The following is a 17658-nucleotide window of genomic DNA, read 5'->3' as shown; positions in this document are numbered from 1 at the left end:
TACCTTCTATCTCTGAGTCATTTCGACAATTGCATAGGCAGGGAAGGGCTGGAGCAAATGCAGATCGTGGTCGGCACAGATATCTTGGCCTTTAGGGTCTCTTCCTGTGCTGTACTGTTTCATGTTCCATGCTCCTCCTCATTGTTCCCAGTTTCAGGTTATCCTTTCTCTCTTCCTTTGTGCTTCACTGCTTGACTCACTCTTCCACATGTCTGCTCTGGTCACAGCCCTCTTACCCAATCCTGACTGTACTCCACCTGCTTTAAGATCCAGCAGAGGGGCAACATTGGTATTTTGACTATCCTAAAAATAGTAAGGTGCTGTTGTGTTAAATTACCTTAAGATATAGGAGCAGTGTATTGAGTCCACTCCACCATACGATCATGGCTGTTATTTTTTTACAAAACCCCTTTCTCCTACCTACTCCCATAAACTTTAACCCCCTTACCAATCTTAAATTCCAGAGATCCACCATCATTTCACCGGTGTGATCACGGGACCGTTGCAGCAGGAGGAGGAGCGAGGGGCTCGGGAGAGCGCAGAGTGCTGGGAAGCAGCTGACGAGCTGAGGGGAGTGTGTTTTAAAAGGAGCGCGGAGAGCAACTGAAGGGTTAATCAGAGTGTTGGTTAGTTGATTAGAGGGAGTGAGTACTTGAGATAATTGGCAGGGACAAATAAAAGGAGGGGTAACTGAAGAGGAGCGGCCAGTTTGTGAGTGTCTCAGGGTAGGAGTGGAGCTTTGAGGCTTTGGCAAGCAGAGACTGAGGATGAGCCTGCTTCCAGTGAGGTAAGGCCGGGTAAGTTCCTTTAATTAATTTAATTATCTTAGGAGTAGGTAATGGAAGCAGCAGTTAGGGCAGTCGAGTGCTCCGTATGCAGTATGTGGGAAGTCAGGGACAGCACAATTGTCCCTGATGACTATACCTGTAAAAGGTGCATCCAGCTGCAGCTCCTGACAAACTGAGTTAGGGAATTGGAGCTGGAGCTGGATAAACTTCAGATCATTTGTGAGGCAGAGGCAGAAATAGACAGGAGTTTCGGGGAGACAGTCACCCCTAAAAGTCAAGAAGCAGGTAGCTGGGTGACTGTTACGAGAGGGAAGGGGAATAGACAGAAAGAGCAGAGCACCCCTCTGGCTGTTCCAATGAATAATAAGTATACTGTTTTGGATACTGTTGATGGGGATGACCTACCAGGGACAAGTTGTAGCAGTTGTGTCTCTGGCACTGAGACTGGACCCTCAGCTCAGAAAGGAAAGAGGGAAAAGAGGAGAGCAGTAGTGATATGGGATTCGATAGTTAGGGGACAGATAAGAGGTTCCATGGGAGAGATCGAGAATTCTGAATGGTCTGTTGCCTCCCTGGTGGCAGGGTCTGCGATATCTTGGATCGAGTTTTCAGTATTCTCAGGAGGGAGAGTGAGCAGCCAGATGTTGTGGTCTATGTAGGGACCAATGATGTGGATAGGAAGAAGGAGGAGGTCCTGCAAAGAGCGTTTAGGAAGTTAGGTGCAAAGTAGAAGGACAGAACCTCCAGGGTTGCGATCTCAGGATTGCTACCCGTGCCACATGCTAGTGAGGCTAGAAATAGGAAGATAATGCAGCTAAATACGTGGCTAAGGAGATGGTGCAGGAAGGAGGGCTTCATGTTTCTGGACAATTGAGCTTTGTTCCCGGGAAGTTGAGACCTGTACCGATGGGACGGTTTGCACCTTAACTGGAGGGGCACTAACATCCTTGCAGGTAGATTTGCTTGTGCTGCTCTGGGGGGGGGGGAGGTTTAAACTAGATTTGCAGGGAGAGGAGAACCAGAGTGTTAGAGCAGATAGTGAGGTGGAGGAGGATAAAGGTCAAGGACTGCATATATAGACAGAAATCAAGGGTTTGTACATGATAGAAATGTCCTCGGGTGCATCTATTTCCATGCAAGGAGTATTGTAGGTAAGGCAGGTGAGCTTACGGCGTAGATTGGTACATGGGATTACAACATTATTGCTATTAGTAAGATTTGGTTGCAGGAGGGTCAGGGCTGGCAGATTAATGTTCTAGGGTTCCGTTGTTTCAGATGTGATAGAGGGGGAGGGAAGAAAGAGGGAGGAGTGACATTACTAGTCAGGGAAAATATCACAGCTGTACGTAGAAAGGACAGCCCGGAGGGCTTGACTACAAAGGCCTTATGGGTGGAGCTGAGGAATGGGAAAGGTGTGACCACATTAATAAGGTTGTATTATAGACCACCCAATAGTTAGAGAGAATTGGAGGAGCAAATCTGTGGAGAGGTAGCAGACCGATATAAGAAACAGAAAGTTTAATAGTAGGGGATTTTAACTTTCCACATATTGATTGGGAATCCCACACTGTGAAAGGGCTAGATGGCTTAGAGTTTGTCAAATGTGTTCAGGAAAGTTTTCTAAATCAATCTATAGAGATAACAATGAGAGAGAATGCAATAGCAGGTATAGGAAACAAAAAACAAATGAGGTACTTGAAGAGTATAGAAAATGTAAGAAAATAATAAAGAAGGAAATCAGGAAGACAAAAAGAAGACATGAGATTGCTTTGGCAGATAATGTGAAGGTAAACCTAAAGGGTTTCTACAAGTACATTATGAGTAAAAGGATAGTAAGGGACAAAACTGGTCCCCTAGAAGATCAGCGTAGTCGTCTATGTGTGGAGCCTCATGAGATGGGGGATATCTTAAACAGTTTTTTTTGCATCAGTATTTACTAAGTAAACTGGCATATCGTATATGGAAGGAAGAGAAACAAGCAGTAGAGTCATGGAACATATAGGGATTAAAGAGGAGGAGGTGCTTGCTGCCTTACAACGAATAAAGGTAGATAAATCCCCCTGGCCTGACAGGATATTTCCTCGGACCTTGAAAGAGACTAGTCTAGAAATTGCAGGGGACCTGGCAGAATTATTTAAAATGTCCTTAGCCACAAGTGCAGTGCCAGAGGATTGGAGGGTAGCTCATGTTGTTCCGTTGTTTAAAAATGCTCCAAAAGTAAACCAAGTAATTACAGGCCAGTGAGCCTGACATCAGTAGTAGGTAAATTATTGGAAGGTGTTCTGAGAGATCAGGTATACAAATATTTGGACAGCCAAGGGCTGATTAAGGATAGTCAGTATGGCTTTGTGCATGGTAGATCGTGTTTAATGAATCTTGTAGAGTTTTTCAAGCAGGTTACCAAGAAAGTAGATGAAGGAAAGGCTGTGCATGTTGTCTACATGGACTTTAGTAAGGCCTTTGACAAGGTCCCACATGGGAGGTTAGTTCAGAAGGTTCAGACACTAGGTATCCATGGAGAGGTTGTAAACTGGATTCAAAATTGGCTGTGTGGGAGAAGACAGAGTGGTAGTGGATGATTGCTTCTCAGACTGGAAGTCTGTGACTAGTGGTGTGCCTCAGGGATCTGTGCTGGGACCATTGTTGTTTGTTGTCTATATCAATGATCTAGATGATGATGTGGTAAATTGGATCAGCAAGTTTGCTGATGACACTAAGGTTGCAGGCATTGTGGACAGCGAGGAAGGCTTTCAAAGCTTGCAGAGAGATCTAAACCGAGTGGAAAAATGGACCGGAAAAATGGACCAGAAAATGGCAGATGGAATTTAATGCAGACAGGTGTGAGGTATTGCACTTTGGTAGGATAAATCAAGGTAGGACATACATAGTAAATGGTAGGGCCCTGAGGAGTGCGAAGGAACAAAGGGATCTGGGAGTTCAGACACATAATTCCCTGAAAATGGTGTCACAGGTAGACAGGGTTTTAAAGAAGGCATCCTGGCATTCATAAATCAAAGTATTGAGTAGAATTCTCCAACTTCTGGTAATTCCCTCCCCCTCCCTTCCTCTATCCCTATTTTACATCACCTCCCTCATAGTTCCGCCTCCTTCTACTACTTCACATTGTTCTCCTGCCAATCACCTCCCTGCTTCCCCTCCCCCACCCCTTTGTCTTTAAAATTACTGTTTTTTTCAACTACCAGCATTCTTCAAACCCTCCCCAAAGTTCTTCCATCAGTCCTGACGAAGGGTTTCGGCCCGAAATGTCGACTAATCTTTTCAACTGATGCTGACTGACCTGCTGAGTTCCTCCAGCGCATTGTGAGTGTTCCTTTGACAACAGCATCTGCAGATAATTTTGTGTTTACAACTTCCATACCAGGTTGTGATGCACCCTAGAAGAATGCTTTCTACGGTGCATCTATAAAAATTAGTGAGGGTTTTAGGGGACAGGCCAAATTTCTTTAGTTTTCTCAGGAAGTAAAGGCGCTAGTGGGCCTTCTTGGCAGTGAACTCTGCTTGGTTGGACCAAGTCAGGTCATTTGTGATATTGTGATAAAGCTTTTGACCTGTTCCACTTGTGCACCACCAATATAAATTGGGTCGTGCGGTCCACTACTCCTTCTGAAGTCAACAACCAATTCCTTCGTCTTGCTGACGTTGAGGGATAGGTCATTGTCTTTGCACCATGCCACCAGATTCTTAATTTCCTCTCTGTACTCAAACTCATCATTACCCGAGATGCGGCCTACAATTGTTGTGTCATCAGCTAACTTATATATTGAGTTTGATGGAAACTTGGCTACACAATCATGGGTGTACAGTGAGTACAGCAGGGGGCTGAGTACACAGCCTTGTGGGGCACCGGTACTCAGAGTGATTGTAGAGGAGAGCTTGTCCCCTATTTTTACAGCCTGGGTCCTGTCTGTGAGGAAGTTGAAGATCCAGCTGCAGATCTGAGTGATAAGGCCCAGGTTCCGGAGCTTAGGAATCAGTTTATTTGGAATGATGGTATTAAAGGCAGAGCTGTAGTCAATGAAAAGGAGCTTTACATATGCATCTTTATTCTCCAGGTGTTCTAAGGAGGAATGTAGGGCCAGAGAGATGGCACCTGCCGTTGACCTGTTGCTCCGGTAGGCGAATTGCAAAGCGTCGAGGTTGACTGGTAGGCTGTGGTTGATGTTTGCCATAACCAATCTCTCGAAGCACTTCACAGCAATTGATGTCAGAGCCACAGGTCGATAGTCATTCAGGCATGCCACCTTGCTCTTCTTCGGTACTGGGATTATCGTTGCCTTCTTAAAACACGAGGGGATCTTAGACTGAAGGAAGGAAACGTTGAAGATGCCAGCAAACACTCTAGCTAGCTCGCTTGCACAGGCCCGGAGAACCCATCCCCGGATGCCATCTGGGCCCGTCGCCTTCCTTGGATTTATCTTCAGGGAGGCACTTCCAATGTCCTCCTCGGTGACGATGAATCTTGATGCCACCAGGTCCGGTTCATCCAGAGGGAGCGGGACGCTCCTCTTCTGTTCAAATCTTGCGTAGAATACGTTAAATTCATCAGGAAGAGAAACGCCACAGTTATTGATATTCCCAGCCTTTTCTTTGCGCCCAGTGATCTCATTTAGACCCTGCCATAGTCTACTGGCATCCCTTTGGTTAGCCTGTGCTTCCAACTTGGCTTGATATTGCCTCTTGGCACCCTTAATGGCTTTCCGGAGTTCACATCTGGATTCTGTGTAGCGACTGGTAACCCCAGACCTGAAAGCCTCAGCTCTAGCCTTTAAAAGGGACTTGACCTCATAATTCATCCAAGGTTTCTGGTTAGGGAATACCCGGATCGCCTTGCAAGACACACAGTCCTCCGTGCATTTCCGAATAAATTCCGTGACAGCTGAGGCATACTCATTGAGGTTTAGCTGCCGAGTCCTTGAATACTAACCAATCCACCGATTCAAAGCAGTCACGGAGGACCTCATCCATTTCCTCCGTCCAACGCGAACTATTTTTGACACTGTGACCTCCCGCTTCAGTTTCTGTTTGTAAGCCGGGAGTAGGAGTATGGCCTGGTGGTCCGATTTTCTGAAGTAAGGTCGTGGGACAGAATGGTAGGCATCCTTGACTGCTGTGTGGCAGTGGTCAAGTATATTCGGGCCTCTAGTGGGGCAGGAGACATGTTGGTATAACTTTGGCAGGGCCTTTCTGAGGTTGGCCTGGTTAAAGTGCCCGGCTGTAATGAGCAAAGCCTCTGAACACCTGGTCTCAAGTTCACTGATGTGGGCATACAGTATGTTCAGAGCACACTCTATGTCTGCCTGGGGGGGAATGTAGACCGCTGTCAGTATGACCGAGGTGAATTCCCGTGGCAGATAGTAGGGACGGCACTTCACCGACAGGTCTTCCAGGTCCGGGCTGCAGGAGCTTGTCAGTGCCACTGTATCCGAGCACCACCCAGTGTTGATCAGTAGGCAGATACCACCTCCCCTCGTCTTGCCCGAAGATGCCATGCGGTCCATTCGATGGATCGAAAAACCCTCCGATCGGATGGCACAGTCGGGGGTGTCAGGGAGAGCCAGGTCTCGGTGAAACAGAATACACAGCAGTCCTGCATCTCCCTGCAGTAGGTGAGTCTCCCTTTAAGATCATCTATAACTATAGGAACGCTATCAGTAAGATTGAAAGAGTGCAGGGAAGATTTACTAGGATGCTACTGGGTCTTCAGGAATTGAGTTACAGGAAAAGATTGAACAGGTCAGGACTTTATTCCTTGGAACGTAGAAGAATGAGGGGGGATTTGATAGAGGTTTACAAAATTATGAGGGGTATAGACAGAGTAAATGCAAGTAGCCTCTTTCTACTTAGATTAGGAGAAATAAATAAGAGAGGACATGGCTTTTGGGTGAAAGGGGAAAGGTTTAGGGGGAACATTTCTTCACTCAGAGAGTGGTGGGAGTGTGGAACGAGCTGCCATCTGACATGGTATATTTGGGCTCACTCTTAATTTTTAAGAATAAATTGGATAGATACATGGGTAGGAGAGGTCTGGAGGGTTATGGACTGGGTGCAGGTCAGTGGGACTAGCAGAATAAAGTTTTGGCACAGACTAGAAGGGCCGAATGGTTCTTTGACTGTAGAAATTCCTCCTCATCTCATTTTTAATTGGGTGTCCCTTTAATCAGAGGCTGTGGCCTTGGATCTTCAACTCTTCTGCTAAAGGAAACATTCTCTCCATCTCCAGTCTACCCAGGCCTTTCACGACATGGAGAAGAATACTGGGCCACTATTCAAGGCCTTAGATCACAAAATCGGGCCAAGAGTTCAAATCCCTCTACAGTAAATTCAAGAAATTAAATAGTTCTTCCATGAAACTGCTGGATTGTGTTAAAAAAATCTATCAGGTTAATTATATTATTCTGGGATGTTATGTATGTAATTTCAAACCCAACAATCACAATGAATACTTTTGAGCACTTTGCAATTTATTTTTTTTATGCTTTTCTGTAAAATATTATGTATAATTTTTGTTTAATTGATGTTTTTCTTGTGATTGTTGCCAATATGATGCTATCTGCCTGTGATGCTGCTGTAAGTAAGTTTTAACCCTTACATACTGTTCGTGTCAAAATTGACCCGTTTTGACATTTAACAGCAGGAAAAACACCGTAAATGCCGTTTTTGAGGCGAAATTTGATGACTTTTCCTAAAGTGACCCAAAATGTACAAAAATGAAAATATTTTTAAAGATTATATTTTTGTACAGGTGCTACAAATTTTTGTACATTGAGGCTGTTCCGGGTCAAAATTCACCCATATCTATTGAAATGGATTTTAGATCTCTGAAACATTAATTAAGGATTAATCACCCATTTATTAATGTCAGATAGGCTATTTATACATTCTAAATAGATCTGTAGTTCAAAATCTGGTATGTTCAAACACTTGTTATGAGGAGATTCTTGGGCTGGGTTAAAATGGACCCGGATCATACTGTGAAGGTTTAGAATAGGAACAGGTTGCCTGGGTTAACTACACCTGTGTGCATTCACGTTCTTGTATATATAATAATAAATTTTTGCTTCCTCATGTCAAAGCAATTTTGAATGGACAGCAAAAACAGAATTTGGATCAAATTTATTACCAGTGACGTATATGATGTGACATTTGTTGTTTTGTGGCAGCAGTACAGTGCAAAGACATAAAAATTACAAAAAATACAGAATAAATGAATAGTGCAAAAAGTGGAAGTAAAGGGGTAGTGTTCATGGGTTCATGGACCGTTCAGAAGTTTGATGGTGGAAATGAACAAATTGGTTCTGAATCAATAACCTTGGTGTCTTCAACTTTCCATAATTCCTCTTTGATGGCAGTGACAAAAAGAAACTGATTCCAAATGGTGAGTTTCCTTGCTGATGAATGCCATCTTCTTGAGGTACCACCTCTTGAAAGTGTTCCTTGAGGGTGAGGAGGCTTGTGCTTCTGTTGGAGGTGGCTGATTCTGCAACCGTCTGCGGCCTCTTATGATCATATGTACTGAAGCCTCCATACCTGGCTGTGATTCAACCAGTCGGAAGGTCCTCTACCATACCTAAAAATGTCAGAATTAAAAAACAGATCACAGAATGGTATAGCACAGTATAGGCCCTTTGGCCCACGATACTGTGCCGAACTTTTAGCCTACCCCAAGAACAATCTAACCCCTCCTTTCACATAGCCTCCCACCTATCTTTCATCCATGTGCTTACCTATCTTAAATCTCTCTAATTTGTATGCCTCTACCACCACCCCTGCCTGTACATTCCATGCACTTAGAACTGAATTGAAATGACTTTATTTCTTACATCCTTCACATACATGAGGAGTAAAAATCTTTATGTTACGTCTCCATCTGAATGTGCAATGTGCAGGTTATTGTAATTTGTGGTAAAAAGTATGTATAGTAAGATACACAATAAAACAGTCAAAATAGCTTAGAAATACAATTGTGTCGGTGTGAATTAATCAGTCTGATGGCCTGGTGGAAGAAGCTGTCCCAGAGCCTGTTGGTCCTGGCTTTAATGCTGCGGTACCATTTCCTGGAAGCTAACAGCTGGAACAGTTTGTGGTTGGGGTGACTCGGTTCCCTAATGATCCTTCGGGCCCTTTTTATGTACCTGTCACTGTAAATGTCCTGTATAGTTGGAAGTTCACATCCATTTAGCAATCTCTGTGTAAAAAACATACTACTGACATCACCGCTATACCTTTCTCCAATTACCATAAAATTATGCCCTCCCATATTAGCCATTGCTGCCCTAGAGGTAAAAGCAGGTGCTATCTGTCCACTATCTATGCCAGTAATTTCACAATTTGTGAATACAAAAATAACGAGGCCTAATATTTGCCATGAGCCCTATGTACCAGTTTTGTTTTGTACAGTAAGTGCTAGGCTTTAGACTTATTCTCCCTCAGGGTCCCAGGAAAAGGATAGTAACTGTTAATTTGTTCAAAATGTCAGCGCATATAAGGCTGCATGAGATGATAATAAGGTTTACTGCTGTTTTGTGTTTTCAGCCAATTTTCATCAGCCACTCAAAAACATAATGGTAATGGATACAGGTGCTGCACTTCGTTGCACATAGATACCAGTTGTTGTATAATATTGCAGTTCTGAGAAAATGCAGTATCACTGCGATTTTTTTAAAGTGCTTTTATTGCAAAGGCATTAATTATTAATCCTTGACTCCAACAGTACAAAAAAACAATGCTCGCAAGATCTCATTATTTCTCTTAGAAAATGGTTAGAAACAGATGAATATTAATGAATCAATTTAGATTTATTACTCTAAGTGGAAGCTTTATTGATTAACAGAAGGTTCTTCGCATTTCATTGGGAAAGGTACCATTAAACCAATGAGGAATGTGCAATATACTGTATTTAGAGAAGTACATTGAAAAAAACACCAGCAATGTCAATAGTAGTTGTCAATTTAGGAGCATTTTTGTTAACTTGAATTCAACTTGTAAAAGTTAGTAGGTCTGTACACTGGACTCCAAATTACATATTAGATACGACTATTGCCTACCTTGTGTATAATAGCTTACCAGGAAAGAAGATTCATTCATATTTTAAGGTAACCTTTAGCACACATTCATCTGACTGTTTGTAACATAGCAGTTTATCTTTCCTTCTTTTCCTTCTAAGTTCACAATAACCATTTGAGCCAATTTGTTGACTTATTATTCCAAATTGTAAAGCTGCAAATGCATGGTAAACCAGGCAAATATGAAACTTAGGGTGTTGTGCAGAGAGAGAAATCTTCCGCTAGTGATTTGTGCTAAACAAATGAAAAGGTATTGACAGCTGACTTCCTTCTTTGCAGTTTTGGCTCAGAGGAACTAATGTATGCTATTCAAATGTGTGCTGTTCTTCTGGAGGGATTATGGTCACTGTACATTTTGCAAGCCCCCCATTGTTGTACAGTGTTCAATGTTTTAATAGCTTAAATCAATGAAACACAAGAGAATAATAGTTTTGCTTTCGTAAACATGAGGAATTCTGCAGATGCTGGAAATTCAAGCAACACACATCAAAGTTGCTGGTGAACGCAGCAGGCCAGGCAGCGTCTCTAGGAAAAGGTACAGTCGAAGTTTCGGGCCGAGATCCTTCATCAGGACTAACTGAAGGAAGACTGAGTAAGAGATTTGAAAGTAGAAGTGGGAGGGGGAGATCCAAAATGATAGGAGAAGACAGGAGGGGGAAGGATGGAGCCAAGAGCTGGACAGGTGATTGGCAAAAGGGATATGAGAGGATGATGGGACAGGACTTTTGCTTTGCATGGATGTAGAAAGAAGCTACTCAGCCCATTGAGTTTGCCAGCTCTCAGAGAAGGCCATTCCCTCAGTAAGTTTCCCTGAAACAGTTGACTTCTCACAATTCTCTCACGCACCAATACTAGGGGCAAGGCTACATTGGTCAATTAACCTATCAACCAGCACATCTTTGGCACAGTGAAGGAAACCAGATTACTCAAAAGAAGCCCACACAGTTACAGACAGAATATTAAAAAATTCCTTACAGACAGTTACAGAGGCCAGTATTGCATTCATGTTGCTGGATCAGTGGCATCACTTTGCTGCCTCAAGAAATGTAACCCTATAGAAAACAAGCACCCATTATCCAATTATGGTCTTAAGGCACTGTTTTTTTTTCCCCACTGTGATAGAGAAAATAGTGAAATGCCTTCTTGAACTACTGTAGGCTATATAGCTGGATAGGGTGCTGGAGAAGCTTCACTTAGTGACAATGGCAGAATGACTAATTCATTCTGAAGCTAAGATAATTTATGAGTGAGATTTGTGACACCATTCCCAGTTACGCTTTCTGAATCTCTGTTAATTTCACCTACATTTATTTAAATTCAGTGGTGCAGTTAGCAGAGTTTCAGATCTCAGATGCCGTCTGCATAGAATTTGCACAGTTTCTCATTGACTGTGTGAGATTCCTCTGGATGGTCTGGTTTCCTCCCACATCAGAGAGAAGTGTAGATAGGTGGGGTAATTGACCAGGTGAGTGGTAGAATCTGCAAGTGGATAAGAACGAGATTAATTCAGTATTACTGAAAAAATGTGGTTTAGGCTCAAAGCACACTTGGAGGGCCTGAAGGACCCAAGTCTATACTGTACCTCTCAATAATATTGATTGTGTTCCAAATGTTAACTATCGTGAGGAGTGTTCATTTGCATAACCTAAAGCTACAGAATTTCCTTTTATTCCCAATTAACCTTTTGTAGATTACCTCTAAGCTAATCTAAATCAACTTTTCATCTTAGTCTAGCTCTATATTTTAATAAATAGCTCAAACTTTCTTCAACAATTAATGCAACTTTCATCAAAGCAAGAAGGAACAGTACTGAAGAGTCAACTAGAAATTGATTAAGAGAATGGATTAATCTATTTTGTCATGATTTTTTATTGTAATTCTAGAGATAATGAACTACTGCAGACAAGTGTAAGGAGTTGTGCTTTAGAAGGACAAAGCTGACACAGTGCTCTGAGGTGTATGGTAGATAAAAGGTCCTGGGAATACAGATCCATAATTCCTTGATCGTATCATTACATGGTGGACTGGAGTGATTCATCTTTGAGTATTGACAATTACATCACAGCTGTCACTAACTTCATTAAAACCTGTGTGGATGAGTGTGTGCCTATGATAACTTACTATACATACCCGAATCAAAAACTGTGGAGGAACCAGGAGTTTTGGAACCTGCTAAAGGCTAGATCTGTGGCATTCAAGTCTGGCACCCAGTTGTGTACTAGTAAACCAGATACAACTTGTGGAAGGCTATTTCAGGAGCTAAGGAACAATTCCAAATGAGGCTGGAGGCAAAATGAGATGCACGTCAACTCTGGCAGGGCTTGCAGGCCATTACTTCCTACAAAGCAAAACATAATACCATGAATAGTGGTGATGCTTCACACCCAGTTGAGCTCACTGCCTTTTATGCTCACTTTGAAAGGGAGAATGAAGCCACAGCTATGCAGATACATGCAGTAAGTGGTGACACAGTGATCTCGGTCTCAGAGGCTGACATCAGGCTTTCTTTCAAGAGGATGAACCCTTGCTAGGCGACAAGTCCTGATGGGGTACCTGGTAAGGCTATGAAAACCTGTGCTAACCAACTGGCAAGGGTATTCAAAGATAAACTCAATCTCTCCTTGCTACAATGGAGGTTCTCACCTGCTTCAAAAGGGCAACAATTATACCAGTATCCAAGAAGAGCAGGGTGAGCTGCCTTAATGCCTATCCATGACTATAAAACATAGGACCAGAATTAGGCCATTCTGCCCATCAAATCTGCTCCACCATTTCATCATGGCTGATCCTGGATCCCATTCAACCCCATATACCTGCACTCTCACCATATCTCTTGATGCCCCAACCTATCAGGAATCTATCAACTTCTGCTTTGAATATACTTAGGGATTTGGCTTCCACTGCAGTCTGTAGCAGTGCTACTATTGTCCAGTAGCACTTACAGCTACAGTGATGAAGTGCTTTGAGAGGTTTGTGATAACTAGAATTAACTCCTGTCCCTGCAAGGATCTGGACCCACTGCAATTTGCCTATCACCATAATAAGGTGGACGCAATCTCCTTAACTCTTCACGTGGCATTAGCTCACGTGGACAATACAAATACCTATGCAGAATGCTGTTTATTGAATACAGCACAGCATTTAACACTGTTATTCCTACAGTTTTGATTGAAAAGTTCCAGAATCTGTGCCTCTGTATCTCCCTCTGCAACTGGAACCTCAACTTCCTAACCAGAAGACCACAATCTGTACAGATTGGAAGTAACATTTCCCCTTCACTGATGATGAACACTGGAACACTACAGGGATGTTGGCTTAGCCCACTGCTCTATTTTCTTTATACCCATAACTATGTGGCTAGACACAGCTGAAATGCCAACTATAAGTTTGCTAATGATACAACTATTGTTGGCAGAATTTCAGATGATGATGAGAGGACATACAGGAGTGAGATAGATCAGCTAGTTGAGTGGTGTTGCAGCAACAACCTTGTATTCAAAGTCAGTAAGACCAAAGAACTAGTTGTCAATTTCAGAAAGGGTAAGATGAGGGTACACAAACCAATCCTCATAAAGGGATCAGATGTGGAAGGAGAGAGCAATTTCAAGTTCCTGGTTGTCAATATCTCTGAGGATCAAACCTGAACCCAACATATCGATGCAGCTTCGAAGAAGGCAAGGCAGTGTCTATATTTCATTGAGAAGGTTTGGTATGTCTCCAAAAACACTCAGAAATTTCTACAGATGTACCGTGGAGAGCTTTCTAACTGGCTGCATCATGGTCTTGTATGGGGGGGGCGGGTGCGGGTTGGGGGATTGCTGCTACTGTAGATATTCAAAGTAAGCTGCAGAGAGTTGTAAACTTAGTCAGCCCCACCTCCATAGTATCGAGGACATCTTCAAGGAGCAATGCCTCAAAACTGTGATGTCCGTTATTAAGGATTCTCATCACCCAGATTATGCTTTGTTCTCATTGTTCCCATCAGGAAGAATATACAGAGGTGTGAAGACACACAATTCAGGTACAGCTTCTTCCTTTCTGTCATCCAATTTCTGAATGGACATTGAACCCATAAACACTACCTCACTACTTTTTTTATTTCTCTTTTCTTTCTCTCGATTATTATGTATTGCATTGTACTACTGCCGCAAAGTTAACAAATTTCACAACACATATCAATGATATTCAACCTAATTCTGATTTTGATAATGACAGATAGAGAGAGCTTTTGGCATATTGGTCTTCATAAGTCAGGGCACTGAGTACAGGAGTTGGAATGTTATGCTGAAGTTGTATAAGATGTAATGAGGGCAAATTTGGAGTATTGTGTGGTGCTTGAGTCACTAGCCCACAAGAAAGATATCAATAAGCTTGAAGGAGGGCAGAGAAAATTTACGAGGATGTTGCTGGGACTTGAGGACCTGAGTTATAGGAAAAGGTTGAATAGGTATGGACTTTATTCCTTGTATTCAGGAGAATGAGGGGAGATCTTAAAATTAAGAAGGATAGGTCAACTGCAACGTTTAAGAGAATTTTGGATAAGATGGGAATGGAAGGCCGTGATTTGGGTGCAGGTAGTTTGGGTGAGGTAGAAGGCAAGGTCAGCAGAGATAAGATCAGCTGAAGGGCCTGTTTCTGTGTTGTAGTACTCTGTATAGTACATTAGTACTCTGACATGCAATTCTTGTGAACACAAAGCAGCAACTGCATAGATATAAAATAAGTTTGCTGGAAGTGGAATTCCAGGTTCTACATTTAACTCCCAGTTTGTGAGTTTCAGATGTAGGTTTGTACAACTGTGTAGTTGCATTAGTCTTTTTGGTTGGAAGCATGTAACAATGACAAATTAAACAGTTTTCTGGATATAAAGCTTCATTGATATCAATGAGCAAGAACGATGATTGATGGATTTATAAAATCACCCAAGGCAAAAATTCCCTCTATTATCACTCAACGTCAAAGTTAAGGACAAATCAAAGTTGAGTTTATTGTTATTTGCACAAATGCATGTATGCATGGACGCAATGAAAAACTTACATGCAGCAACATCACAGGCACATAGCATCAGTTATACACAACTGCAAAAAAAAAACAAAACATAAATTATATGCAATTGTTAGGAGAAAGAACATAATTAGAGCAAAATAACCTGAAGTTCATTTTCATGGAAAGTGATCAACATTGTTGTAATATCACTCAAGCATTATGCAATGATATCTGCAAGAGTACCAATAATAAATGAGTGGTCATGAAGGCATCACAATATCACCATATATTGCAAAAGAAAGAATGATGTTGATATACAGGTGTCCCCCGCTTTTCGAACGTTCGCTTTACGAAACTTCACCATTATGAGAGACCTACATTAGTTCCCCGTTTTCGCTAACAGAAGGTGTTTTCACTGTTACGAAAAAACACAGTGCACAGAAAAAGCAGCATGTGAAAAAAATCAGCGCGAAAAAAGATGCAGCGCGCGTCCTGAGCAGCTGCTCTCCCCCGGATTCGGAACAGTTTTCTAGCCAGCATTGCTTAAACACATGCCTGTGAGCAGCGGTTAGCAAGATGAGTTCTAAGGTATCGGAAAAGCCTAAAAGAGCTCATAAGGGTGTTACTCTTAGCGTAAAACTAGATATAATTAAGCGTTTCAATTGTGGTGAACGAAGTAAGGACAAAGTGAGTTTGGTTTGTGGAAGTTGACGAAGATGATGTTGAAGAGGTTTTGCATCACATGACCAAGAACTGATAGATGAAGAGCTGATGCAATTGGAAGAGGAAAGGATAACAATCGAAACCGAATGCAGTAGCGAAAATGAAGTTGTCCAGGAACTGATTATTGCTGCAAGAATAAAGTACGACTTTAATTTTGAAAGTTTACGTCGGTTTAGGGCATATTTGGAAGATGGTTTGAGTGCTTACAAAGAACTGTATGATCTATAAATGCGCAAGGCTAAGCAGTCAAGCAAGCCTTCCACATCAGCCACAGCAGACGACGAACCTCGACCTTCGAAACCAAGGCGGGCAGTCATGGGAGAAGATGACCTGCCTGCCCTGATCGACGATGAGATGACACCTCAGTGTCCCACCACCCCAACCCCCAGGCTGCGGACAGATACCGATTCGCGGAGAATGCAGCAGTAACCAGGAGGCACGCAGCACATCTTTAAGAAAAAAGCTGAAATAAACATGCTAATTAATTAGGTGCCACCCGGCATGTAATTGTCAGCCCAGGTCAGAGGTGATGCAATTGGCAATCACCTCTGATCTGGGCTAACACTTACGTGTCAGGCGGCACCTAATTAATTAGCATGTTTGTTTCGGCTTTTTTCTTAAAGATGTGCTGTGCGCATCCCGACTACCGCTGTACCCCTGCATGTTTCGCGGATCAGTATCGGTCGGTGGCCCAGAGGGTGGGGGCCACTGCACCACCCCAACCTCTGACGACTCAGCCTGACACACCATCATCAGTGTGCTCAGCGCCGTCTACCCAATTTGCGTAAGTGATACTACACTGTACATACATCATTTCTACTTTATATTGACTGTGTATTTTTACTTGTTATTTGGTATGATTTGGCAGCTTCATAGCTTAAAGGTTACCGGAGAGAGTGTTTTTGGCAAGAGCGCTTGCGTGAGATTTTCGCTATGGGAACAGTGCAGGCAATCGTTGTAGAGAAATATTTCTAATTTATACAGGCTTTGTATTTATCATATCATTCCTGCTTTTACTATATGTTACTGTTATTTTAGGTTTTATGTGTTATTTCGCATGATTTGGTAGGTTCTTTTTGGGTCTGCAAACACTCACAAATTTTTCCCATATAAATAAATGGTAATTGCTTCTTCGCTTCGGGCTTACGAACGGTTTCATAGGAATGTTCTACCTTCGGATGGCGGGGGAAACCTGTAGTTCAAGCTCAAGGTTATGTTCACACTTACTGTCATTCAACTATAATCACAAATGAAACAATTTTCCTCTGGACCCAGGCACACATCACATTACATATAACTCAAGAACAAGATACAAAATAATATTACTACAAAGAAAATAACAAATATTAAAATGTATCTAGAAGATTGACATTAAGCATAAGGCGTGTCTCCAGCACTAATTAAAAGCAAAAAGTATAATGCTACTGATGCTTCATATGTCATGAGACCTGGTGGTATCAGGGAGTTTAGTAGTCCCCCTAGTCCTTGTCCTAATGCTAAGGACTTCCTGCATGATAGTAGGGGTCAGTTTAATTGTGGAGAGATGGGAGGGATCCCTGATAATGCTAAAGGCACTGTGTATGCAGTGCTCCTGATAAGTATCTTGGATGCGTGGAAGAGAGACCCCAATAATCCCCTTTGCTGTCTTCACAATTCTTTGTTGCATCAGATGCTTTACGATTCTCATTCTAGACAGTGATGCAGCTGGTAGTATTTTAAAGTTTTTTATCTTTAAAATGATTAAATTTCACCAGATCTGATTGAACAATATCGCAAGATTGTTAAACAGAGCAAGGGTAAAAAGAAAGTTACAAAGGCACCGACTAAAAATTTTCAATCTTTTCTTGCTACAGGCATGATACCGAGGTCTAGATAGCTAATGTCATATTGTGATTACAAGGGAAGCAAGGGTATTCCAAATAATTTTAAGCATAGTTTTTTAAAAAATTGTTTGCAGACAAACTATTGGATTCTATTGTAAGGGACAATATAAACAATGAATTTGAAAGATAGATTTGTCAAGAATGTTCGGATTGATTTGTTCATGAAGGGATGTGTCTAACTAACTGGATTGAAGA

Source organism: Mobula hypostoma, chromosome 5 (assembly GCF_963921235.1).
Source record: "Mobula hypostoma chromosome 5, sMobHyp1.1, whole genome shotgun sequence".
NCBI classification, from domain to species: Eukaryota; Metazoa; Chordata; class Chondrichthyes; order Myliobatiformes; family Myliobatidae; genus Mobula; species Mobula hypostoma.
The sequence above is the reverse complement of the archived record's forward strand: the minus strand, read 5'-3'. Positions refer to the sequence as shown.